Genomic DNA, 17959 nt, shown 5'->3' with positions numbered 1-17959 from the left:
TTCAGCTGATACTGTCCCCCTGTCCTGACCAAAGCATTCGATGAATGCTGTGGATTACATAACTTGGTGTGAACTCTCTCCCTCTGGCTGTAGGAGACAATGGTTCTTAGAGCACTGACATGAACATTTCCTGTCCTTCCTGGCTAATGAAGAACAGCCTTTCCAGGAAACATGGGCTTTGTGAAGTCTGACATTAACAGTGCACTGAGACAGCCTGAGAACGGGGTGCAGTTAAATATGATTAAAAGCAGAAGATTAAAAATATTATAAAAATATTCCAACAGGAAATGGAAAAGAATGAGAATTATGAGCAAGGCAGCTCTTATGGCTCTTTGACTTCAAGAAGAAGTTACCTAGTTCTATGGAAGGTAAAGGGTTGCTGTTACCATAAATCACTATTAAAATTCACATTGACAAAATTACATTTAAGAAATTAGATGAGAAGAGGGAAAGCTAATTGGATTCTGGTTTAGTCAAACTGATCAGGGTCCTTTTCACAGGCAGAAGAAAGGATTTATACAGAGGTGCCACTGACATATTAGTGGCCATTGGTGAGAAGCACCAAATGGTTTGGTGTAACTGCTAGATATGAATCAGCTCCTTAATTTAACTCATAGACATGAAACTATAAGGATGATCTTCTAAGATACTTGCGACCAGAGTGTGGCCTTAACTTAGTGCCAGGTTCTAAGCAAAAGATTTGAACATCTGTGGGCCTCAAAACTATGGGTGGATAGCCTATGACAGAAATCCAGTGACAGAATGTGAGATAGAAAAGTTTTAGAAAAATAATACGTGGGTGGGGTTGTGAGAAGCAGCTTCTAAACTTGGAAAGAAAACCGGATCCTTTCCTTCTCCCCTAACCTGTCTCCAGCCACACTAGGGTTTCTCCTGTATCCCTATCCACTATAAAGGAAGAATAAACATTGGCATGCTATTTCAGCAAGGTTGCTGATGTCCACTCATTGGTAAACCAATGTTTTACCTGGAGACCAGATTTTTGCTTCCAGCCAAGATGGAGTAACAAGGACAAGAAGAAACAACCAGGAACCTAAAAAGTATATGAAACAGTGGTGTTGAAGACACTGAATATCAAGCAAAAAAGAATAATGATCTCTCTGGAGGCCAGAGGAAGAAGCACCCAAAAGGATATGAAGTGACAATGTTCAGCTCCCATTGTGGGGCCAAAAATAATGCCTATTTTTACATTATAGACTGAATACCATCATGATTCATGGAGAACTGGGTAGGGTACAGAGTTGGCTCTTGCCTCAGTACCGGGGAATAATTAGCCCTAATTATTGAACACTGAACATTTTTTCCATTTCCACCTGACAAATCTTAAAGCATATCCAAAAAGATTGAACTCTTTCCAAGTAACTTAGCTCTATTCCAAAACAACAGATGTGGCGGCTGCTTATAAGAATACAAAAATATCCATCATCCAACAAGGTAAAACTCAGTGTGTAGCATCCAATTTAGCACCAAAAAAGCAAGAAAATATGGGGAGAAAAAACAATCAATTGTAACTGACCCAGAATTGACACAGGTGTTAGAATCAGCAGCAAAGAACACTAAAACCATTATAACCTATTCCATATGCTTGAAAAGTTAAGTAGAGATTTGGAAGATACAATAAACCCCAAATTAAACTTCCACAGATGAAAAGTACGATGTCTGAGATGAAAAATGCACTAGACTGGATTAACAGCTGATGAGACCTTTTAGAAGATTAATAAACTTGAAGACATCACAAGAAAAATGATCCACAATGAAGTACAGAGAGAAAACTGAATTTAAACAGCATCAACAATAACAACCAGAGCATGATTGAGCTGTGACAACTTCAAGCAGCCTAATAAATGTGTAACTGTTGTTCCCAAAAGAGGGGTGGAAATAGCAGGCAGCCTCTAAGATGGTCTCCCAATGGTCCTTGCCTGCTGGTATTCATGATCTTCTTTAATCCCTGCCTCTGGAGTGTGGGATTAATTTATTGACTCATTTCTAATGAGGATAGTATGGCAGAAGTGACGAAATATAACTTCCAAAATTAGATTACAAGAAGATTCTGGTTTCTATCTTGGGTGCTTTCTCTCTCACTCTCTCTTGGATCTCTTTTCTCTGGGGAAGAGATGCCGTGTCATGATGCAATCCTGTAGAGAGGTCTATCTGGCAAGGAACCAAGGCTTCCAACAAGCATGTGAATGAGCTTGGAACTGGATCTTCTGAGATCTGCCAGTAGCTATGGACCAACACCTACACTGCAACCTCATGAGAGCTTCGGAGCTAGAGGCCCCCAGCTAAGCTCTGCTTAGATTTCTGAGATAATAAGTGTATATTGTCTTCAGCTGCTAAATTTTGGAGTAATTTGTTACACAGCAATAAATAACTAATCTGGAAAAAATATTTGTAGAAATAATGCCAGAAAGTTTCCAACTTTGATGAAAACCATAAACCCACAAGAAACTCAATGAATTCCAAGCACAAGAACAATGATGAAAATCATAAAGTTACTATAAACCAGTGACAATGAGAAAATCTTAAAAGCAGTCAGTAAAAAAAAAAAAAAAAAAAAAGATACAGTAACAAAGCTAAGGATGAAAGCAAATTTCTTCCTGGAAAAAATGTAAGCAAGAAGAGTGGAACAATACCTTAAAGTTTGGAAAAACAGAAGCTGTCAATAACAGAATTGTCTTTCCCAAACAAAGGTGAAATAAAGACTTTTTCAGACATAGAGAAGTTGAAAGAATACATCACCAGCAGACTAGAACTTCACTACAAGTAGTGCTAACAGAAGTCCTTCAGGCAGAAAGAACATGACACCAGGTGGAATTATGCATCTACACAAAGAAATAAAGAGAACTGGAAATGGTAACTACCTGGGTAAATTTTTAAGACTTTAAAAAAATATTTAAGTCATTTAAAAAGATAATTGACTAAACAAAAAGACTAACAATGTAGTGTGGGGTTTATAGCATATGTGAATATAAAATGTATGACAACAATAGCACAATACCACAAGGGATGGTAAGGGAGAAAAGATCAATTAATATTAATATAAAAGGATTAATATATGGACTAATATGAAGATTCTTATACTATTCATGAATTTGTGTCATATCTTTAAGATAGATTGTGATAAGTTAAAGATGTATACTATATAAACCCTGAAGCAACCACTAAAATAACAAAAGAAAGAGTTATTCAGCCAACCAAGGAGATAAAATGTAATTACAAAAAATAATTCAAAAGAAGGCAAAATGGAGGTGAGGGGTGCAAAGAACAGATAGGACAAAATGTAAAAGAAATAATAAGACTGGGCGCCTGGGTGGCTCAGTCGGTTAAGTGACTGCCTTCGGCTCAGGTCATGATCCCAGGGTCCTGGGATCGAGTCCCACATCAGGCTCCCTGCTCTGTGTGGAGCCTGCTTCTCCCTCTCCCACTCCCCCTGCTTGTGTTACCTTTCTCGCTGTGTCTCTGTCAAATAAATAAATAAAATCTTTAAAAAAAAAAAAAAGAAAGAATAAGACTAATGGTTTAAACCTAGCTATCTCAGTAATTATATAAAATATAAATGATCTATATGTCCCAATAAAAAGGCAGAGATTGTATAAAAAAAGTAAGATTCAACTCTATGTTGCCTACAAGAAACCACTTTAAATAGGAAGATACAAATTGGTTAAAAGTAAAAGAATAGGAAAAGATATACCATGCTTACACTAATCCAAAGAAGGCTGGGGTATATTAATATCAGACAAAGTAGATTTGGAGCAAAGAATATCTCCTGGGACAAGGAGACTCATTTCATAAACATAAAGAAGTCAACTCACCAAGAAGACATAACAATCCTAAACTTTTATGCATCAAAATTTATGAAGCAAAAATTGATTGAGGCCCAAGGAGAAATATTAGCTAAATATTTTAGTATCCCTCTCTCAATTATTGATACAAGTTGACAGGAGACTTCAAGACATGAATAACACTATCAACCAACTTGACCTAACTGACATTCGAAAAATACTCCACGTGACAATGGAAGATACATTTTTTTTCAAGGGCATACAGATCATTTACCCAAGACAGATTATATTCTGGGCCATAAAGCAAGTATCTACAAGTTGTATATTCTATGACCATAGTGGAATTAAATTAAATTAAATTAAATTAAATTAAATTAAATTCATTTAAATTTTAGTTCAGTAGGAACAGAACACCTTTGGAAAATCCTCCTAAGTATTTGGAAATTATATAACACACATATAAGTAAAACATGGGACATGAAGAAATCAAAAGCATTAGAAAGTATGTTTTGAAACAAGTCAAAATATAAAAACAGCATATCAAAATGTGTGGCACATATCTGAAGCAGTACTTAGGGATATTTTTACAGCACAAAAATACCTGTATTAGAAAAGAAGAGAGGTCTCAAATCAATGATCTCTACTTCTACCTTGAGAAACTGAAAAACAGGAGAGCAAACTAAAATTAAAACCAAAACCAAAATAACTTCAAAAACAAAGTTGAAGAATTATCAACTGATTTCAAGACTTAAAGCTATATTAATTAAGACAGTATGGTATTGGTACAAAGATAGAAAAAACAGGTCAATGGACTAGACTATAAAGTACAAAATAGATCCTTACATATATGGACAACTGACTTTTGACAAAGATGCAAAGGCAAGTCACTAAAGAAAGGCTAATCTTTTCAACAAATAGTGAGGGAACAACAGGATATTCATATGCAAAAACAAAAAAATTAAGCTAGTATGATCCATATCTCATAAACCACATACCAAAATTACCTCAAAATGGATCAGAGACCTAAATGATAACACTTCCAGAAGAACACATAGGAAAAAATCTTCATAGCCTTGGCTTAGGCAAAAATTTCCTAGATACAACACCAAAATCATTATCTATAAAAGAAAAGATTAATAAATTGGACTTCATCAAAATTAAGAACTTCTGCTCTTTGAGAGACACTGTTAAGATGATGAAAAGATAAACCCATGCTTTGGAAGGAAATATTTACAAGGCGTACATCGGACTTGTATCCAGAATACATAAAGAACTCTTAGGACTCAATAAAAAGAACACAATTGACCCAATTAAAAAAAGTGAGCAAAAGATTCTGGTGACACCTCACCAAAGGAAGTACATGTGTGGCACAGAAGAACATGAAATGATGCTCAACTTCATTCGTCTTCAGGGAAATGCAAATGAAAACCACGATGAGCTACTCCAGCACGCTGATTCAAAATGCAGAAGTGAAAAAGATGGACTAAACCAACCATTGACCAAGATGTGGAGAATCTGGAACTCTCATGCACTGCTCTTAGGGATGCAAAACGATACAGCCACTTGGGAAAATGGTCTGGCACTTTCTCCCTCTTTCTCTCTCTTTTTTTTTTTTAAGATTTATTTATTTATTTGAGAGAGCGAGAATGAGAGAGAGAGAGAGAGAGAACACACATGAGCAGGGAGCCCGATGCGGAACTCGAACCCAGGACTCCGGGATCATGACCTGAGCCGAAGGCAGTCGCTTAACCAACTGAACCATCCAGGCGCCCATCTCTCTCTCTCTTTTTTTTTAATGTGTATTTTTTTCAACTTACAGAGATATAATTGACATATAATGTTGTGTAAGTTTAAGGCACTGATTTGGGTACACTTAATAAGTTGATCTGGTATGCTCACCAACATCTCTTGTTTCCTGTGTTGTTATGAGGTGGTATCTCATCATGGTTTTGATTTGCATTTCCCTGATGATGAGTGATGCTGAGCATCTTTTCATGTGTCTGGTGGCCATCTGGATGTAGGAACATGTAAGATCTACTCTTTTCACAACTTTCAAGTATATAGTATATTGTTGTTAACTAAAATCACCATGCTCTACATTAGATTCCCAGAATGTATTTGTCTTATAACTGGAAGTTTGTTTTTGACTAACATCTCCCCATTTTCCTCACCTCCCAGCCTCTGGTAACTACCATTCTATTTCTCCGTATCCATGAGTTTAGCTTTTTTAGATCCCACCCATAAATGATACCATACAGTATTTAACCTTCTCTGACTTACTTCGCTTAGCATAATACCTTCAAGGTCCATCCATGTTGTCACAAATGGCTGGATTTCCTTCTTTATCATGGTTGAATAATATTCCGTTCCATATTCTACATCTTCTTTATCCATTCATCCATCAGTGGACACTGAGGTTGTTTCCTATCTAGGCTAGTGTGAATAATGCTGCAGTAAATAAGGGAGTGCAAATATCTCTTTGAGATTCTTTTCATTTCCTTTCGATATACACCCAGAAGAGGAATTGCTAGATCACATGGTAGTTCTATTTCTAATTTTTTGAGTAGCCCCTATGCTGTTTTCTATAGCAGCTGTACCAGTTTACATTCCCACCAACAGTGCACAAAGGTATTTACCGAAGAGAAATGAAAGCATATGTCCGTATAAAAACTTGTATGTGCATATTCATAGCAGCTTTATCTGTAATAGGCAAAAGCTAGAAACAATTCAAATGTCTATTAACAGTTGAATGGATAAACAAACTATGGTACATCCATACAATGAAATACTATTCAGCTATAAAAAGAAATGGAGGGTTTATACTGGCAAAGTATGAATGAACTTCAAAATAGTTTTGCTGAGTGAAAGAACCCAGACCAAAAAAAATGAGTACACGGTCTGTGATTCCATTCATCTAAAATTATAGAAAATGCAAACCAATCTATAGTGATAGAAAGTAGACAAGAGGGGCAGGAGGGAAGGGTTACAAAGGGACACAAGAAAACTTTTGGGTGTGATGGTTTTATGTCCATTATCTTGATTGTGGTGAGGGTTCCTTGGGTGTATGTATATGCCACAGCTTATCAAACTGTACACCTTAACCCATGTCATTCATCATATATGTCACCTCAATAAAGCTTATGCCTCAATGAAGCTATTAACAAATTTTGTAAAATTATACTTCAATGAAGCTGTTAATAAAAGAAAAAAAGATCAAACTCAGGTGTAGACAAACCGGTTTCTATCTGACATTATACCTGAAGAGCAATACAAGTTTACTTCAAGTTGTAATTGTTTCTTTGTCATCTTGAAACTGTGGGGAACACCAGGAAGGTCAAGGCCATACTATGCTCATCCCAGATGCTGCATTTGTGGGGTCCTTGAGGCACTGTTATCCCGTGTCCCAGGACTGCTAGTGTTAGAAGAATCTCTATTCTTTGGAATCTCTCCATTTCACTACCTTTCTTGACTCTTTGGGCGTGGACGTTATTAGGGAGAATATTAGTCATTGAAGTCAAGTTGAAGGCCAATTCCTGGGCCATGAACTTGTGCTAGGTACTGCATCTGGTTCTTTTCTTTCGTCAGCATTTCCTATGAGGGACAATTTAAAGAAACAGGTAAGAATTTTAATGAGATTCAGAATCATACTGGGTCCACCAGTCTTGGAATGACATCGGATGTGGCGCCACTCCTGGTGGCAGGAAGGGGGGAGATAAATGGCAGGTTTCCCTGAGGGAGAAACATGTCATGAGAGGAGGAATGTGGCCCAAACCTGGGTCAGCTGGTTCACAGCAGTTGGGTGGGAGAAGGCACCCACCTCAGCAGAGAATTACTCCTCCATGCTGGGCCTCTGCTAATATTTCCTTCCTATAGGTATCTACATACCCATCACTATTCCTGAACTCTTTGTGCCGGGCTCTGGACTAGGCACTCTACATCATATTCTTCATGCCAACCTTGTAGTAGCTTAGTTAGGGTTGCATTTGGCTTTGTGGCTTAACTTCACAGGCTTCTGCTTCCTGTCCCTCTTATCTGTTCTCCTATCACAAGGAATCCAGGGATGGACAGTTGGGATATGTGTGACCATTCAAAGAGAAATGCTTCTTCTTCTTCTTTTTTTTTTTTTAAGATTTTACTTTTTGGGGTGCCTGGGTGGCTCAGTTGTTAAGTGTCTGCCTTCAGCTCAGGTCATGATCCCAGGGTCCTGGGATCGAGCCCTGCATTGGGCTCCCTGCTCGGCGGGAAGCCTGCTTCTCCCTCTCCCACTCCCCCTGCTTGTGTTCCCTCTCTCACTGTGTCTCTCTCTGTCAAATAAATAAATAAAATCTTTAAAAAAAAAGGATTTTATTTTTTAACTAATCTCTACACCATATTAATATGGGACTCAAACTTACAACCCCAAGATCAAGAGTCGCATGCTCTACCAACTGAGCCAGCCAGGCGCCCCTAAGGAGGAATGCTTCTCAATCCTACTTGCTCCTTCATTCTTGGGTATGTGGTTCATTCTCCAGTCTTCTCCATCTCTGGGTCTGGGAGCACATTCTGGGTGGGAACAGGGGAGGATGTGAAGAACAAAGTCACGTGCCTATAGAATCGATCTCCATTGGGACAGCCCCACCCAATGAAATCTGCTTATTGTTCCTTTACCAGAACCGGGTCCCATGGCCACCCTAGCTCTACAAATGTCTGGGAAATGAGTGTTTCCAACTGGAAATATCACAAAACGGAAGAAAGTCATGGTTGTGTGAAAAGGAAGAAAGGAAGCAGACATACCGAGTAGGAAACGAGCAGCCCTTTTCGAGGATAATATTAATAACCGTAGCTTACAGATGAGGAGACTGATGCCTAGGAGTTAGCAAAACTAGAAACTAAGAGAGATGAGATCTGAGGCCGCTGCCTGGCTCCAGCCCCTGTGCGCTTTCTCGCCAGAGCAGAAGCCACCTGCTCTGAAGGCCGCGCCCCTGCATCACATCATGGGTAGTGACATTCCCCATAAACAGATGTGAGAAAGCTGGTCTGGCCTGCTTTTTTGCAAGATCAATAAAGACTTTCTTCTAGTGGGTTCCTTCCTGTAGGTAAGTCTGCAAACTGAACTTCATACTATATATATACATATATATACATACATATATATACATATATATGCATACATATATATATATATTCTCTCTCTCTCTCTCTCTCTCTCTCTCTATATATATATATACTCTAAGAAATTGATTTAAGATTTACTGGAATAAATATTGAGCTTTGTTTACGTGTGCTATTATTTGCTTAAGAAATGCAGGGTTTCCCCCACCTCTGAAATTAGGAGCAAGATCTCAGTTGTGTTTTACTCATGGAGTGGGCCAGAACACATCACCTGGCTGGGACAATAACCTAAATTCCTTCGTGTTCACCAAATGTGTCGTGCCCACTCTTTCTCTGCTGACGGCAGACCATTTCTTTACCTCGAGTGACCGACCTTGTAGGCGTGCTTGCTGCTTTGATACAGGGTGATGGGTGAAAGAGAAGATGCCAGTTTCCATCTCCTCCCTTCTCAGAAAAGGTACCGGAACCATGATGCCATAAATTCTCCTGTCAGTGGAAGCCCTGAGTTTCATGTGTGTAGATCAAAGTAAGTAGCAAACCCGTTTCACCAGTTTCAAGGGCCACAGGCGCATTACAGGGCTCAACTCCAGTTCCTGGTATTGATATGGTGCCATGTCTCCTTGGTGATAATCATGCCAGATCCACATGTACTTTAGAAGTCACACATCTGTTATCTCTGGGACTCAGGAGTATGCAGGTCCTATGGTTACTCTCCTTACTTAAACATCATAAGGGCTAAGAACACTTCTGTGTTTGAAATTCCTGTATCAGCTCGTGGGTGTATGCTTGTAGTCAAATAAATAATTTGCTTTTTAATAAAAGGATTCTTAATTGTGCATTATAAAAATGTGTAAATAGACCAGCGTGAATGATAAGACAGTGTTAAAGGGACTGTGAAGACTGTTGGCAAAACACCAGCAAATTCCTATCCCTTCTTGGATTTTTTTTGGCCTGGTTTGTGTTATGGGTGGTTACAGTGCTCCAATTAGTCAGATAAGTAGCAACTCTCCCCTAACTTGGTGTCTCCCAAGTTAGACACTTCCTTTCATGTTTCATGAAATTAGCATTTGACTGAGTCTGGTCTTAAATTACAGGATTTCCTTTCTTCTACTGAAGATGCCATGTGGAAGAGCTGCACTCTTTCAGCTGAGGAGATACTTCTCGTCTCTGGTTTGGTTTGTTTGGATATTTTTGGCAGTGAACACTTGCGTTTGTTTGCGTGTTTATAAAGAGTCCTTTATTTCACCCTGTGTGAACTTGACATTTCACTTTTAATATAAATAAATTGCAAATAAAGCAGTAGTCATTTAACCCTGTGCCAACCAGAGTAGCTAAATACAAAAACCGAAAGTCTAGAAGCTTCCAGAGGTGTCTGCTTTGGTTGGAATGACAGCCTCCCTGTAGCAGCACAAGGCTAAATAGTTCAAGGAGATGGTAAGGAACAGAAGTGTTTTCAGTTTCTTATTCACTTCTCAGCTGTGCTTCACAGCAACTGTAATCAAGCCATTTTGACGTTTTGGCTTTATTAGATGAGCTTAATGATGGAAGCCCAAGTGTTCCTGCCTCTGACCAATACTTACACAATGACCTTTGGTCTCTTCTCTTCCTCCCTGGAGCACATACAAACATACTACATGTGTATCTTTGTGCAAACAAACTAACCTTTTTGAGATTTTTTTGCACCTGTGAAATGTCGATAATGCTATTTCTCTCACAGAGTTGTTTTGAAGATAAAATGAATTGTGAATGTATCTCGCCCTGTGTCTGGAATATAGTATGCTTAATGGATGTCAAGAATCCTGGCCCTAAGTTTCCTCCTATCCCCAGGGCTGACTTTATGGGTATGCAACTGGTGGAGCCAGACAGGGCCCCATGCTTAGAAGAGCCCCTACTCCTGGTCTCATGCTCTGCAGGCACCATCTTGAAATTATTAATACTTTTTGCATGAAGGACCCATCCACATTTCCAATTTGCATGGGGCCCCTTGTATTATGCAGCCAATGTGCCTATCCATTTTTACTCTTTGGCCCCTTTCTCAAACGTTTTGGGTTTGAAGAACTAGATGTTCTCTTGGTCACCCAAGTGGTTCATTCCATCAGTTGCCCACAAGGTGTTCTGGTGGCCAGAGTGATGCCCATGATTGAACTCCAGTTTCTCAGTCTTGACCTAGGCCTTACCCTTCTCCTGCATGGTGTTGCCACCATGCTTCTGGTTAAGGGGTATGCAAATAGATCAGGACATAGCTGTGAACGATAAAGCTTTCCTTCTAAGAGTATGTCTGCCCACAACTTCTGGTTGACCCAGCACAGAAGTCATCGAAAGAGGCCCATCAGCAGCCAAAGTGCCAGGTCATTGGTGGTTTTTTATTTCATGATCTGTTCCTTAATTTTCCCCACCAGGGGCAGACCCAGATTTTATGAGGCCTGAGCTCATGTCATTTGGGGCCCTGTTTTGAAAGAGAAGTATAAAATTAGAAATACATCATTACACTCAGGGCCTTGCCAGGGTCCCGTGCTAGTGAAGGAGCCCAAAGCCTGTGTTTCCTTAATTTCCCAGCAGACCTGCCACTTCTTCCCCCTATAGGGCAAGGAGCTTTCAGTTTTCTACTCCTCTGCTTATGAAAACAGACAATGATCCCTCCAAAACCCTGGCCCATTCCTTCGTACCTGTTGCTTTCTGTACGTGGGTGATAAGAAACTGTGTAAGGGACCTTGAGCTTAACATTGTTTCGCTCCTATGAATGTTGGACTTACTCAGGATGGGGACCCTCTCTATTTAATTCTGTGAGTGTCTTCATCCGTTCCTGTCCTTTGACACCATGCGGTTGCCAGAGGCTTGTTGACTTCTGTTCCCAGCCCTGAGATCTTCCCTGAGCTTCAGGCCTGTGTGTGCAGTGGCCTCCTTGACTCCGTCCTGTGGGTCTTCTCGTCCCTCACTCTCCCCCATCGGTCATAGCCCTATTGCTTCTTTCTCCAAAGTAAACCTCAGATCCAGCCCCGGCTCCTTTTTTTTTTTTTTTTTTTGCATTTTCACTGCCACCAGCCCAATCCAGGTCACCTCAGCCTCCCATATGGTCTCCCTATAACCACAAATATTCCACTCCAATACAGTCTCTGTTCAGCACCCAAAGTAATGTTCTAAAACCTAAGTCAGATACACAGAAAAACCACCTGTGACCTGGATCACTGCCATCCCCAATTTAATATCCCTTATGGCTTCTCATTGAGCTTTAAATAAAATTCCTGATTGTGGTCCATATAATCCAACATGACCTGCCTCCAGCCTCATCTCCACCACTCTCCTCTTTTAACGACAATGCCCATTGCAAGTCCTCCAAGTCCCTCCTGTCTCCAAGACTTAGCCCATTCTGTGTCCCCTGACCTGGGGACCCTCACCTCTGCTCTTTGCATGATGGGCCCTTCAGTTCATCTCTCCACTAAGACACTGAGAAAGCTTTCCAGTCCACTTCAGGAGTGGAGGTCTACCCCTCCCATTATCACTGTGCCCAATTTGCTTCCTTTACAGTCAGAACCTAGTATTTTCAGAAATAACATACAGTTTTGTTGTTTGTTTGTTCACTTGTTCAATGTCTGTTCTTCTATTAACCTGTAAGCTCATAGAAGGGTAAGGACTGTGTCTGGTTTTTTTTTTTTTTTTCCTGATGTTTATTGCATGCCTTGGATAGTGACCAGAGAAACTGGCACTAAAGATGCATCTGTTAAATGAATGAATGAATGAGCTACCTCCAAACATGGAACGGACGTTATTATATTTGTCACAGGAAATTTAACTGTTTCTATGTATTTTTCCCTGCTTGCCTATGGACTATATAGGAAGGTTATAAATAATATTTACTTTCTGTATGTATTGCCAACATTTAACACAATGCTCAAGATGCACATATCCTACTAAGTGCTCAATTAATGCATATTTGATTAAATTAGCTACCAAATTATTGATGACCACCAGCTCTCCACTTAAAACATTCAATGGGACACAAGAGAGATGATCATCTCAACTGGAGGAGCAGATCATAGGGAGAGAATTTTTAGAATTACCCAGGAATCGTATAAACAAATGTTAATTTCATAGTAGTAAGTGTGAGAGATGCTTGAGATAGTAGATAACACCATGTCCCTAACTGAAGTGTTAATGTAGCTGTATTACTGTAGTTTATATAAAGGAAGAAAAGTCACAACTTTTCCCTGAGCATATCAGCATGATTTTCTGTGATAGTCATTATCAGATTAAGGTCTAACTCATCCAATAGTTGTCCAAAAAATATTTGTGTATTTAATGAAATATCAATTGTCACTTTTGAATTTTTTGGTGTGATGAAACTGTTTATTTCCCCAATTAAATTATAATCTTATTGAAAGTAAAACCTTGGAGATATAATTGCGATTTCTTTGAGTCTTCCATAACAATGCCCCATATTTTTTGCAGAGAGAACGCTCAGTAAATATTTGTTGACTGATATGTACCGTATTTCCACATTATATGCCAAGGCACAAAACCAGTTACCTCACTGCTATTTAAGAGTGTCAAAGTGGTAGTCTGCCTTCTTGCTAATTCCCAAACCTGAAAGAGAGCTTACATATCACCTGGTGACACCTTCACTTTCCCGGCAAGGAAGCAGTCTAGAGAAGATAAGTGTCTTGCTAAAGTGGTACCAGGGCAGGAACTAGACTCTGTCTGGGCTTCCCAACTTGGGGTCCCATATTTATTCTACTGTATGATGCTGAGGGTGTGGCTACAGAAGGATAAGAAAAGAAATAGAGGGGCGCCTGGGTGACTCAGTTGGTTAAGCGACTGCCTTTGGCTCAGGTCATGATCCTGGAGTCCCAGGATCGAGTCCCGCATCGGGTTCCCTGCTTAGCAAGGAGTCTGCTTCTCCCTCTGACTCTCCCCCCTCTTGTGCTCTCTCTCTTTCATTCTCTCTCTCAAATAAAAAAATCAAATCTTAAAAAAAAAGAAAAGAAATAGAAATTAGATATGATTTACTTAAGTTACAGATTATTTAATGAGATTCTTGAGCATTGAAAAGTATTTTTATTTTATCATTTTCATCAGTGAAAGCACAGTGACAGTTCCAAGGTTAATGCTAAATTAATTTGCCTCATAAAGACTCTATTGTATTGAAACAGGGAGGAAATGCACAGAATTAGACTGGTCATATTTCATAGAGACAATGCTTGTGATTTATGATACTGTCCCATTATTTTTCATAAGACATAATTCATCTCAAAGCTTTAATTTACAATTATTTTATCTTTCTACAATAGGAAAAAGGCATTTCTCCCCCAAGACAAATAAATAGCTAGCAGAAAGTGCTTAATTATAAAGATAGCTTTTAACCTTTGATTCACCCTTTTTTCTTGATTTTGACAAATATTAAAAATTAGTGTAAGCCCCAGATCAAGGTATAGAAAGACTGAACAAAGACCCTCAAATAATTTGAATTTTCCCAGATGACCCAGATTGGCCACACAGTTAAAAGACCTTCTCTCCTACTGGAAAGTTGCATGTCTTACAGTGCTAAAGGGTCTCCAAAAGTAATATCCTACAGCTCTTTGGGGAGATCTGTCCTCCCCGCGCCAATCAGACTGCTAGTACAGGGGATGATTAGCTAGCTCCTGCTGCACGTTGGTATTAGCTGAGACTTTCAAAAACTTATCACCCAGACCTGATCCCAGACCAGTCCAGTTTGGATTCTGAGTATCTGTAGTCTAGGTATTCTAAATATTTAAAATACTTGAAATGACATGAACCTGATGTGTCGCCAGGGTGCAAAACCACTGGTCTGAATGGGTTCTTCTGCCCAGATGGACCTGCTCTGTCCCAGCCCCACATGGGGAATGACAAGGCTGGTTCTACCAGATCCCGCTTGTGTTTTCCAGTCCCGAGCTGAGGAGTGGGGAAGAGGATGGCAGCTCCAGGTGTGTGCCTGGAGGACAGATTTTGTTTTGTTTCATTTTAGTCTTTTGGCCAAAGGTGAAGAAAAAAAGAGAAACAAAGGCCTCCACTATCTCTGAGAGCAGTCTGTTTTTTTAACCTCGGCTCTATTAGCATTTGGGGCTGGAAACTTTGTTGTGAAGGGCTGCCCAGTGCATGGTAGGATGTTTAGGAGCACTGCTGGCCTCCGCCCACTAGATGTCAATACCACTCCCGGCCCTGCGTTGTGACAACTAAAAAAAATGTCTCCAAATGCCCTCCGGGAGCGTGGGGAATTGCCCCTGGTGGTGTAGCCTTGACCTACTTAGCAGCAGAAGCTCTGATGGAGAATTTGGTGGTGACTGCGTGGGCATGGCTTTTGTAACTATTGGCAGAGGAAGGCAAGGATGGCTTGTTGGTGAAGACACTGGTGGAGATGGTGATTCTGGTCAAGGCAGCAAAGAAAACCGTGAAGGTGATCATAGTGCCCATGACTGTAGGCCAGCCGTGGGTGGCAAGAGAGACTTCAGCTGGCCACGCTAGGCTCCAGACAAAGGGAGCCAGGAGGTGGGGGAGCAGTTGCAGACTCTTCAAAAAGAGCTAAAGTGTTGGTTGAACTTTGGGGCTGGTGGAGGGAAACATCAAAGGTGTGTAGAAGGGTTGGCAGGGGACTTGAACGCCACCTTTGAAGGACTAGCATGTCACATTTGGGTCGGACTCTTGAGAACAGCCAATGAGAAGCAGCTGTTCTTAATAAGGCAAGCTTCCCAGATGGTAAGTCAATGGAATGAAAAGAAGAGAAAACTTGGCTTTGAACTCTTCTCAAAATTTATTTGACACTATAATTAATGTTTCATTAGTCAGAGGTATTGAAGTGGGACCTGAAAAGTTATACCACATTTCCTTCTACTCTCATAAATTCAGTCAGATTTACCTACTCGCTCTCCCTCCTTTGATAAAAGAGGAAAGGGAGGTTACAGAGGACAAAAGGGAGCAACATCCAAAGCCTGCAATTAGTCCTGACTCCATAACTTAAGTCATGTAGTTCTACCGTTTAAGCTCAGAAAGGAACATCATCTCATCGTTGCTTTTCTAGGATATTCTCATACAAAAGATCCCTCCTTACGTCTACACTGACAAAGGCAGTTGTAGCTTTTGGTAAAACAATGGATAACACTCTCTCTATATTTTATGTATGTTGTTATATATATCATATGTATGTGTTATATACATATACATACTATATATATGTATTTTATAAATGTACAGTAAATTCTTGAAACACACAGAAAACAATTCAGAAACATTTTCCAGAGTCAGTTCACATAATTCATCAGGTTTTTCTGGGTTTAGGGAGCATATGACTTTCTTTTTATAGAGAATCATAAATTTTAAAGCAGAAAGTGATGTTAGAGGTTACAGTTCATCAAATATCAATCTTAATAAAAACTATGGACTATGAAAATGTTATATGAACTGATTCTAACTTTGAAAATGCATTTGGCTGAATGCTAGGAATGTTTAATAGTGTCTAAGCTTCGAAGTAAAAAAATATATATATATATGTATGTATGTATGTATTTGCAATTTCCCCTTTGGACTTAGAAACTGCCATTTTACCACCACTTATTCAATAGTTTAGGAAATGTACTGTTAATTCAGCATCTTCAAGTGTTTCAGTGGAAATAAACTACTTGCCACTTGGAAAAATTGTTGAAATGTGTTTGGAGAACACTACACCAAGGTTTAGCTGGTCGCGGTCCAGGTTCCATATCACGTTGCAAACAGGCTGCTTTTAGACCAGCTCAGCTTGTGCTTACATTTTTTTTTTTTTTTTTAAGGTCATGGAAGCTGAAGGTTGAAAAGCAAACAGGAAAAAAAACACATTTTCTTCAGCTCAGAGATAAGCAGGAAACCCAAAGAACATGTTCGTAACAATAAGACCTCAGTAATAATACTGAATAGAAAGTCAACCAAGTAGATCTGACAGAAGTCCAGGCAGACATCCAAGAGATTCTTGTGCTGAGCTGCTGAGTCATTCCGCGGGCCTCTCTGCCTCATCTGTACATTGGGGACATGAGCAATGAAGCTTGTATCTATGAAAGTATGATCTCATTGGTATATTTTGAAAAAAAAATGTTTATAAACGCATAGATCATTTCTGAAAGACACATCCTCTTGAGAGATAGGGATAGAGTTAATGCACAGTCCCATATTCTGAATGATGCATTGAAAGATGTGGTATGGTATTGTCAGGATCACCTCCAAATTAATTCCGAGTTCATGACATGTATTATCTATACTACTGCATGTAACCCCATGCACCTGACTTCACCTATCTTCAGATAGTCCTGGTTCTGTCACTGGCTTGCTGTGGGATTTAGGGGAAGTTACTTACCCTCTCTGAGCATGGCTTTCCTTGTCTGTCAAATGGAGAGAGAGAAAGAAGTAGGTTAATCTCTGGGGCCTCCAGCTCTCCCATTTCAAGATGAGCTGGCTGTCGTGTGCTGATGGCCTGCTCCACTCACTCTCTTATAAGAGTCTCTATCCTGCTAGAAGCAAGAACTTACCGGAATTTTCCATATAGTTGGGAGAAAGGAGAGGCTCCGAGCTGGTGTGTGTGGGGAGGTGTATCCAGGTGATAGAGAAGAGGGGCCGGAGGACTTGGGAAAGACTGAATGCTGAAGCTTGAATGCTCAAGCTCCCATGCTGTAGAGAAAGCCTTGTTGGGTGAAAACAAGACACAGTTCCAGCTCAGGCCCCTGCTCTGATCTGCAGAGGGGTGAGGTGCACAAAGAACATTGGGAGGCCCCTTCTTAGATGTGACCTGAGGCCCAGGGAGACTGCGGGATCTGTGTCCCCAGCTGGAACCCTAAGCCATCAGTAGATTCACAGCAAAAACATCCCAACAAGTGCAAGAAGATTCCACAAGTAAGAGTATTTGGATTTAAAATGTTAAATAACTGGGGCTCCTGGGTGGCTCAGTCATTAAGCATCTGCCTTCGGCTCAGATCCTGACCCCAGGACCCTGGGATCGAGCCCCACGTCAGGCTCCCTGCTCAGCCGGAGCCTGCTTCTCCCTCTCCTCCCAGCTTGGGCTCTCTCTCTCGCTATCTCTGTCACTATGTGTCTCT

General features: G+C 40.2%; 1 long non-coding RNA gene across 1 annotated transcript in view; it reads left to right on the top strand.

The window, feature by feature from the left end:
- The window catches only part of LOC118006500, a 125238-nt gene extending 107483 nt beyond the window's left edge, over nucleotides 1–17755 (top strand). Inside the window, exon 4 of the long non-coding RNA XR_004678092.1 lies at nucleotides 16667–17755. This is a non-coding gene — a long non-coding RNA (uncharacterized LOC118006500). The remainder of the gene's footprint in view (nucleotides 1–16666) is intronic.
- The last annotated feature ends 204 nt before the right edge of the window (nucleotides 17756–17959 follow it).

This window comes from Mirounga leonina, unplaced genomic scaffold (assembly GCF_011800145.1).
Source record: "Mirounga leonina isolate KUSES-001 unplaced genomic scaffold, KU_Mleo_1.0 Mir_97, whole genome shotgun sequence".
NCBI lineage: Eukaryota > Metazoa > Chordata > Mammalia > Carnivora > Phocidae > Mirounga > Mirounga leonina.
Note: the sequence above shows the minus strand (reverse complement) of the source record. Positions and strands in the feature narration are given on the sequence as shown.